A 10,383-nucleotide genomic window follows, 5' to 3' on the forward strand; every position below is an offset into this window, starting at 1 on the left:
TAGGAACTGTCAGTAGCTAAGATGGTAATTGCCACCTCCAAGTTGCCGATACCCTCAAATCGACGCTCTATAGGATCAGAATTGAATTTAGCAAGAAGAAGGAATTCAGCTTTTCCTGCGTTCAAAAGGTATTCAGCCAGGCCCAATGATATTTTATGAGAGGTGTAAAAGGTTTCCGGGCTCAACCCCTTTAAACCAGTAGCCCTGCAATTGATTTCCCATTTCTTAAGCCATCCTTCAAATGAAATTAAAAAGCCTATTTACTCTCTATCATTTACTGAAATGGGCTTTAAAGAAAAATCATTTTGGATACATGAAAAGAAGTCGAACAAACATTGACTGAATCCCAGAATCTTTTTAATATCTTTTGCAGTGTCTCTAAAGGGCTGATATTTTTCTTCCTGTTTGGCATAATATTCCAGGGCATTAATTGTTGATTCGTGGAAAAATCTGACACACAAATTGACGTTACATTTTTCAATGAGTTGTGCATAGTTTATGCGCATATTTTAAGCCAATGCCAGTCTCCATCTCATACATTTTCTTGACATGATGAAAGTATCCATGGATGACAAAACCCTCGTCGTCATAGGATGGACATGATAACTTTATTGTTAACAAAATTATTGTAAAAGTTTTTGAAAATGGGAACTGGATGGAAGAGCAGAAATATTGTTTGTTCAGCTACCAAGTATGTATTCCAGATGGAGGAAGATGTCTTGATTGTCTTTTCCAGGCTCTTTAGGTAAAATTTTCTGTTTGCTGAATGAGCTTCCCGAATGACATCGACTGTTTCAAATTCAATTTTTGTAACAAGTTTTAAAACTTCCATGAAATAGTCTTTCATAATTGTGGAGCTGATTTTGGTGATAGGGATCATGGCGACCATATCACTATATCGACCAAGAACACTCTTGATCATGAAGCATAATAATGTTCTTGAAAATGATCCGCTATTTTGACAAGCATAAATTTTCCCTCCAAAGAATTCTACCCTCTGAGTAGGATAAACTTCATCTATGATAATAGACACAATCTTATTTTTAGGTAGCAAAGTTGTTGTTCTTCTTTAGAGGTATTCACTAGTCGAAACGTTAATTCCACCATCAATAATGAAGGCACTAGAAAGTTTTTTTAAATATTTGATAGAAGGCAAAATTATCATTCCTGACTCACAGGGTTGATTGTAGAGCGTAGGGCTTGTGTTTTGCCAAAAAGAAGCTATTTACAGAAGTTGTGACGAATATCTTCGTCCTTTTAGAAGGCTTAAGTGTACCTGGAGTTGTTCAATAATGAAGCTTATGTGGTCGTTATACTCCGATCCTTCCTCTTCAGTGATAGAGCCCAATAGTTCCTTTGCCATTAATATTTGACTGGTGAGATATGCCGGATTTGTTCATCAGGAAAGCAAGGATATTGCTGACATCAAAGAATCTTTGTATAGTTTCTTAACCAAAAATATGACGTATTTCACTCAGGCTTGCCGTTGACAAACACATCAAAGGATAAATTACTTTGAATTTGAAGACCTGAGAGGAGGTCAGGTATCACACCGACAGTGGAAATCGCAAAAAATATGGCACAACCCTTGTTGAGCTTCTTGTGAATATTCTGAGGCATGCATAACTTATCGAGATATTTTTTGATTGATCTGAGGTTGTGAATTATATCCTCCTCAAGAAAGTCAGACATCCGTTTATCAATGATCTTGCTTTCTTTCTCAGCTCTGAAAATACAATACAAAATATTATACTCATATTTAAATGAAATCATGGGAGGTAGTTGATAAATTATATATATGTTTTGAACATCTACATTTTTTGAAAAGTGGCTAATGAGGTTGATCTCTGAGGAGCTGGTAACTTTGATAAGTATGCCGGTGCCTCAGGGAATATTGTTGGCATTACTTCCAGTTTGAGCCTTGGAATTTGAAAAGATGTGGATTTTTTAGCTTCTGTAAAGGTGGAGTCCTTTCCTCCTTACGGAAGCATGAATCGTGGAAATGTCTGCTACAGACACGAGAATGCTTCGAGGGAACAAAATCCACTCTTGGTGTAACTCGAAGACATTTTTTTTCAATTCCTTGTCCTTTGGGAATAGATGGAGTGAGAACTTGGGTTGGGAAGCCGAAGGATCATCGTTCTTCACTATTTTTAAAGCAGGAGAACCGGTTTGACAGTCTGGACAACAACACGTAAGCATCACCGGACAAATTTACCGAACTTTGGGACTAAATAACTCCCTAACGATAAGATGAACGACACTTTAAAAGAGAAAAATTGAACTAAATCTCTCCTATGCCTTTATTCTTACTTTAATGGACTTAAGTTCACATGACATCGCACATGTTTATTATAAAAATTTAATATTTATCATAGTGTCTAACTATACATTGATATTTTTCCCCACACCAAAAAATTAGGTTTTCAAAAATATACGGTATTGGTCGATTTTAAGTTTTCAGAGTGTAGATTTCTTTAGTGTGTGAATAGGTTTTGTTGTTATTTATTTTTGTTAGTCCACAAAAGGAGTAGCCCTTCAACAGAAAGAGAAAAAAAATCTTCATTCCTAAAGTAGGTCAATATATAAAGTAGGAGCGAATTCCATGTAGTATAGTTAAGGGTGATAATTTTGGTAAGAATACAAAAGCGTGCGAGGAGAAAAGAAGAATTACTTATGGCATCATTGATTAAATAATATACATCTTCTTCTATCAATCATGAACGTTATCATTCCCGCCTTTATTATTCAATATTAATATAATATGAGATGGTGATAGTCGATAGAGAACTGAATAAAATCCCCAAAATGACGTCGCCTTCTGTCTGGATTTATGAAAATGGAGGCCCAGGAATTTCGAAAATACTTACCGGATGAGAAACAGATGGTTTGTCGGATTTGTCGATATAAATGTGCCTTTAGTCCCCTGTCTAGAATTACACGCCACTCATTATCCTCATCTCATAACAAGATCATGGATATTTCTATAAAATCAATTTGACGATGAATACATCAAGTCAGACTTTAACTTTGATCTCACAACGATGCTTATTGCATGTAATATAACCTTATCCATTGCTAATCATCTACGTTCAAAAAATTTATGGAGAAATACAAGGGTTCCCGAGGAACCATCATTAAATTAATGGAGGATGTTGGTACTGATGTCATATATAGAAATACATATAAAAATGTTTTGAGTCATCCACACCAAATGATGATCAAGTTATCAGTAAAAAGTATTTACGAATATCGAAATGGAACTCTGAATTTTGTACTATCTCACAGTAAGTATTCAATTTTTTTTTTAAATCTAACCATAAAATATGATTCTATTTTAGCTAAACATATGATGAATTATGATACACAACTCAGTAAAGGGCAAAAACAACTGCTTAAATGGTCACAACAACGGGGGTAGTAGCTTTGGATGGTTTGCAACTAGTTTGTCTGAGACTACTTACTTCGCTTTAAGACTTGGGTATGATAATTAGGTTTTCCAATATTACATAGTCAATAAATATTACTTTTTTATCACTAAAGGCTTAGCTATGGTTGATGGGCTCCAAGAAATGGTGTTCAGAAAACTCATAAAAGGCAAAAACAACTGTTTAAATGGTCACAACAACGAGGGTAGTTACATTGGGTGTTGCATTATAATTAATTATGTATATCCATCATGATAATAGTATGTTGTTATATAAGCATACCTAAATAACGGGGAAAAATCTTTTTTGATGCTCTTAATAGGGAGTAATATCGCCGGACATTACTACATAATTAGCTTTTGCTCTAAATCCTTACGATGAATTTATTTATAACATTTTTTTATTAGTATATTTATTGTCTAATTTTAATTTTGACATTTACTTTATTATTAATAATTAGTTAGATCTCATCGGTAGAGATATATCTATCCTGTGCACAATTGTATATAGCAACTTCCACATGAAGAAGAGGGGTGATTATCTTTTGATTAAACTCCACGTCTCGCTTGTGTATTGCAACCTAAAGTTATGACATATTTAACTGAATTCCGATGTCAGAACAAGAAAATATTATTTGGATCAATCTATTATTTCAATATTCTGTATTTATAATTTATTGTTATTTTAGTTATATGATTCCAATTGTTTAATTTTGTATATTTAACATAAATGTATGATGGTTTATTTTTTAGTATGTAGATTATATTTAATTTAAGCCTTCTTTTTTAAACTTTGAGCTTCAAATATATTTCAAATACTCTACTTTGTCGTTTCATTAGCTATTATTCTGAGAATAAGGTTCATAATGAATTACAATTTCATGGAGTGTGACGTTTTCAAATCTACTGTAACGGATAAAAAACGTCGAAGTCAATTATACGTAGTATATCTTCATTAAACATTTTGCTAATAAATACATTAGTTATACTCTCAAAAATCATAATAAAGCAGGCAGATGATAATCACATCAGTATTTTAAACAATGATACCGTATGTCTTTTCCCCCCTCCTCCTCGCACGCGTTTTTCTCTACAATATTATCAACTATAAGTATAGTATTCCCTCATCTAATCAAGCACGAATGCTCCTCTCAGATTTATATATACATTCGTCTCAATAATAGATAATAATTTAATTTATTTATTATAGTTTTAAGGTTAGAAAATATTTTACAACACTGATATTAGAATAAAATCTAATTCATATAAGCGTTTTCCCTCATGGTTTTTAGACGTATTTTCAATGAACATCCTGACACATCCTTGGTCATTGGGAAGAAAAGAAAAGCAACTATACTACTTATACAATAAGATGAGTATGTACTGCATGCATTCTCCATCACTTTTTACAAATTTAAATATATATAATATGGTGACATCAATTTGTGAATAAAGGAGACAATAAATTAAAATGGTTATACATCAATTCATTGGAAGAAAAAAAATACAAGGATATCCCCTCAAAAGAACGATAAGAAAAGCATATAGACTCGTCTATTGTACCAATCAAGTACTTTGTAATAGGAAAACAATAATTACCAAGAAATATGCTCAAATACAACTAAAGCTGTAAAGGAAAAAACGCAATATATGGATAATTATTCTTCTCTGTTACAAAGTACTTCATTAATGGAATAGATCAATCTAGAATATAATTAAACAAGGGTGTGATCGATTTTAACATTAATAGCACACCCTCAGCGAAAAAGCTAATTTCGAGAAATTACATTTTTATGATGAACTTCTGTAAGTAAAAATCATCTATATAGAGTTAAATTTCGGTATTAATTTGGAATAGTTCGAGGACATTTTGAAAAAATCGTGATAAAATCTATTAAAAATGGAAGCATAAAAAGAATCTTAGAAATGTGATTGGAACTTGGAACCATTTTTTTCTTTTTTACGTGTTGAAAAAAAAAGTTATAAATTCCGTTACGAATTTGGAAAATGTGGGCAAGAGGTAACTGCGACTGAAGGATCGGAATTTTATTTACGACATGATTTAGAGTTTCACCTTGGTACAAAAGTCCTTTAAAAGTTTGAAAAAATCCTTCAACCCGATAAAGGGAAGAAAAAGTTGAAAGTATATGAACAATCTCAAGCCTTAATGAAATCTTTTTTTTAAACTAAAAGTTCAAGTTCTAGAGCTCACATTTCTCGAAACTATTTAAATTTGTTCATTACTGAATTTATCGTTAAATATAAGTCATCTCAGCCGTCCACTTTGGTGAGACATGAACATTTTAATAGATTCATTCAAGAAATGTTTGAAGGCTTAAATGTCCTTTCTTATGAAACACTCATGATAAATATTGATCATCAATCTATTAACATGAAGGAAAAAATGAAGCAAACTTTCTCAAATATGAACTGTTTCTGATTGACAGCAGATTGTTGATCAGCTGCAAAGCGTGGCTATATTGGCGTAACTTGCCATTGGATAAAACCAGATTTTTTCGTGGTCAAGGAGTATAAGCATGCTCTAGATTAAAAGACAGCCACACTCACGATAAAACTGCCCAAGCCTTAAAAACCATTATTTTCGACTATGGCTTGCAAAATAAGTGTGATGGAGGAATCATTACCGACAATGCAAGAAATTTCATTAAGTTTTTTGAAAATTATAGAATCCAAGATGATGAAAAAGAAGAAGAAAATGATATCCTTGATGAAGATATTCAATTTTTTAAATTGACACCAGACTTTATAAAAGATTCATCATTTTGCCTGCCAAATCATTCCAGATGTGTTACTCCCTGTATGAATTCGATAGCACAGAAAGACATAGATTCAGCTTTCAAGGATCCTTTGTTTAAAAATTGTTTTGCAAAGCTTTTGGAAAATGTCAATCACTTTGGAACAAACAAAGTCATAGTATTATTGCAGCTGAAAATATTAAAGATATTGTAGGGAAACTTTGAAAATTGGATGGTTGTTTGGACATTTCCAGAGCTCTTCAAAAAAGTAATAATTAACTTCATGAGTTATTTGACAATCTTGGATTGATGTATTTCACCAAAGTAGAAATAGACTTAATTAATGAATACATTTGGTGTTTAAGGATTTGCCATATCTTGCAAGGTGAGAAGAATATGTTTCTTAGCTACATTTTGCCTTCACTTTCAGTAGTGAAGAAAAATCTGAAAATTGAGATGACCAGTCTTAAATTTTGAAGGCTCTAGTATAGGCTTTATTAGTTGGAATCGAAAAAATATTTGGACACCTTTTTAAGGATAAGATCCACTTGTTAGCTACAGCTACTCATCCATTATATTTACTGATTCTCCAGAATTAAAAGAATATAGGAAAAAAGTCTTAGTGGATGAGGTTAGCCTTCTCCTCCAAACTGAGATTGTCTGTGAAAATCCTGAGGATATAGTAGAAGTCGAGTGAATATCAAGCTTCTTTCCAATGAAGAAAAAATACAAAAGAAATCAAACCACCGCTGAAATTGTAGAAAATTTTATGAAATGAGAAGACAACTCTTTAAACCTTTTAAACTATTCCCCAGAAATTCAAAAAATATTTCTACAAAATAATACAACACTGCTTCCTCAGTTGCCGTTGAGCGAGTATTTTCAAAAGGAGGTCAAATATTTAAAGCTCGATGCCAAAGTTTAAAGGACGAAAAATGTTTGGGAAAAAATTACTTTTGTCGATTAAGAATATTTCATAGTTAAACAACCATTGTATTATAATTTTATGGATACTTTTATTTTAAATATAAGTTTAGATCTTTATTTACTTTTATTTATTCTTGTATAATTTATTTGCAATCATAAAGTGGTATGTTACAAAATGCCAATTTACAGAGAGGGAAAATCTTGTAGAAGGCGTGTGCGGAAGTTTAGAAGTGTTTCTGGGATCCCTGTAGAAATGTTGGATATTTATTAATTAAATTGGGAAATCAATTCGATGTCATTTATATTTAATGTTGATAAATTCATAATCTTTTACCCAGTTTAATTTTATTTTTTCAATCTGTTGTTTCGTTTAATCGCACTATTCGATATAAACTATGTCATTTCCAGATAGCTTTCAAAATTACAAATAAAATGTAATGGATCGAATGAAAATAAAATGGACTTTAAATAATTTATTTTTCTAGTATTAAGTAAAGTTTCCAAAAATCTGGTTATGTGACTTTCATCAATTTTAACCCGACATTAGCACCTTCAAATCTTTATTACTACGCAATATGAAAGTACTTTGTCTTAAATTTTTAACCTCTCCTTTTTTTTTAATAACTATCATGGAGAGCGTGGTATTCATATACTGGAATTTCAATTGGAGGTATTTAAAAATATCAACTTGCATAGTACTGTATTCTCTAATTCATCAAAATTTCATTCAATTATCTTGATGCTTAAGAAAGTTGTGTTGTTTTATTGAAATATTGATATTTTATTATATCACAGATTTTGATGTAGGTTATAAAATTAACAGATTTAACACTACGATAAATGGAGTGAAATTCCGATGATGAATTGGTCATAACTTCCTTAATATTGAAGCTAGATACGTGATTTTGGTGTCAAAATGTCTTTTTTACCATTATCTATTAGATAAAACAGGTTTAAATGGAAAAAGTTGAATTGGACTTTTTTTGTAACATACATAAAGAGTTATTGTCAAGTTCAAATACGAGGGAAAAAATGAGCGCCGCTGATTTTTGATGGAGTGGGAGCGCGCTCATTGCTATACAAAACGAGCGGGAGCGTGTCACAAAATCAGTAACAGAGCAGCAGTGGGAGCGCGCTCAGGATTTATTGAGCGAACTAACGCTTTGACTCATGTGATCATGTCTTTTCAAAACTCGCCAAGGTCATAATAACGATTTGGTGTAATATTAGTGTGAAGCTGCGAGAATATATATTTTATGATATGCCCCGAAGAAATTATCTTAGCAGAACAGGCCTTCCAAAGATTATTAATTGAGTAATATTTATACAAAACGTTTTATTGATAATCGATTATTTCTTTGTAGATTTGTAATCAAAATTACATTTTCTGAACTTACATGGAAGTTTATTGAACGATTTCTTTTGTCCAATTTCATGTTTTGAAGCCCTTGAACCCAACAAATCTTTCAACACTTTGAGAATGATGAAGGATTTGATTTAATTCTAAATCTCGTTTTCCTTAAGCTAAGTTCTTCATTTGAATATTTTCTTAGAAGAGGAGGGGACGAAATTTCTCTGGGTTTAAGTTTTTTCCAATCCAAAATGTCAAAATAATTCGACGCCATCCAGTTAATATTACCCTGTAGTACTTTGAATTTTCTAATATTTTTGTATTTGACTGCCTTTTTCTGGCTCCCAATATGTATTTTTAGAGCTTTTTTCCTTATTTCTAAGTTGGAATCATACATGCCTGTCAAAAAAATTACCTCAGAATGAGCAAAGTATGAATTATTTTCAAAGACCTTTTTGAAGGTCGACATTTGTGATGGCAATTCTTGAAACAAAATCCCTTGCAAGTGATAGCTGCTCGAACAAAAGCCTAGAACCACTCTCCACGTTATGTCTTTTTAGAATAGAAAAACACATAGGAACGTATAAATGTAATACAATTTTTACAAGAAGTTTCAAATTGAAGTACCAATTAGTGTCATTACTAGTAGGTCGTTCACTATACATATAGTAATTCCATGTCAAGTGTACACACTTTTTTAGGATTTAGGGCATGACCCTCACTGATTTTGATGATTTTTTGTACACTTATTAAACGTTATTAAATAATTCCTTTGTGAAATTTCAGATAGCTAGGACTCACAGGGGCCATTTTAGGGGCGCTCAAAGTTTTGGAAAATATCAAAAAAAAAACCTGCCCATTCTATACTTTAAAAGACGATAACTCCTTACATACATTTTTACTTTCTTTATGTCAAAATACTCAACACATACACAGCTTTCATTTGAATATAAAGATGTTGCAATAAAACAATAAAATTTTGGCGCTTTGACGCGTACTTCAAAATGACACCCCTGCCAGGCTGCAAGTTTTATTTGGCCATATTTTTTTTAAAGGCAGCCCAATTTATTGTTTCCATAAAAAAAAAAAATTAGATTGGGATCATCGACAAACAAGCCACTAACTAGTAGTATGTGGAACACTTTAATATTAATTTACTTCTTTTTATACAATACTAGAGTGTGTGCTACAAAACTCACTTTATCCAATCCAAAATACTTTCTGATCTTGAGTTGTGGTTTGGTATGGGTAAGAATCCACCAGAATACTATTTTTTTTAGTCAAAAAACTCCACCAAAATTCATCCAAACAAAGCGAACTTCTTTTTTTTTACAAAACAATGTGGATTTAAAAATAAAAACTCATTTAATTATTAAAATCGATTGCTCAATCAAAAATGGAGTTTTATAACTAATCGGAACTGTTGACCGGCCGAAGACCTACGAATTTTCGCCGGACAAAAAATAACATTCCTGTATTATTTTTTAACTGCTACTTGAATATTCAATATATACTATAAAATGAAGGGGTATACACCAAAAAAGAATAAAGAACATATATTTTAAATTACCCGTAACTTTGTTATGAATGCAAAAATATTATGCAACTTACTGGTCATTAAATCTTCTTATCGATTGGGAGTAGTTAGCAAAGGAGTTTTTAAGAGTGCGTGCCAATTTAATTTTTTTCGTTATGGCATCGTCAAATCGAACAGATTTGTAAAATAATTGAAGAAACACTTGACACTTGAAGAAATATAATAGAACGGATCTTCGGGATGTCTCAGAATCTATTTTGGTAAGCTTTTCTTCGCTGTTAAAAATTTGGATTAAAGAATAACCCCATATACACTAATTATAAAATTAATTTTTAATAACAGCCGTAATTTGGAGCCACCTAAGATCGTTGAATGATGCAATAGG

At 31.8% G+C, this 10,383-nt stretch overlaps 1 long non-coding RNA gene across 1 annotated transcript; it reads left to right on the forward strand.

Annotated features, from left to right (window-relative positions):
• Positions 1 to 2,612: 2,612 nt before the first annotated feature.
• LOC139905146 (uncharacterized) lies at positions 2,613 to 4,250 on the forward strand. Its single transcript, XR_011779646.1, has 3 exons — positions 2,613 to 3,287; positions 3,342 to 3,481; positions 3,544 to 4,250. It is a non-coding gene; the product is annotated as an uncharacterized lncRNA (long non-coding RNA).
• Positions 4,251 to 10,383: the final 6,133 nt, after the last annotated feature.

This window comes from Lepeophtheirus salmonis, chromosome 4 (genome assembly GCF_016086655.4).
Source record: "Lepeophtheirus salmonis chromosome 4, UVic_Lsal_1.4, whole genome shotgun sequence".
In the NCBI taxonomy this organism is placed as follows: Eukaryota; Metazoa; Arthropoda; class Copepoda; order Siphonostomatoida; family Caligidae; genus Lepeophtheirus; species Lepeophtheirus salmonis.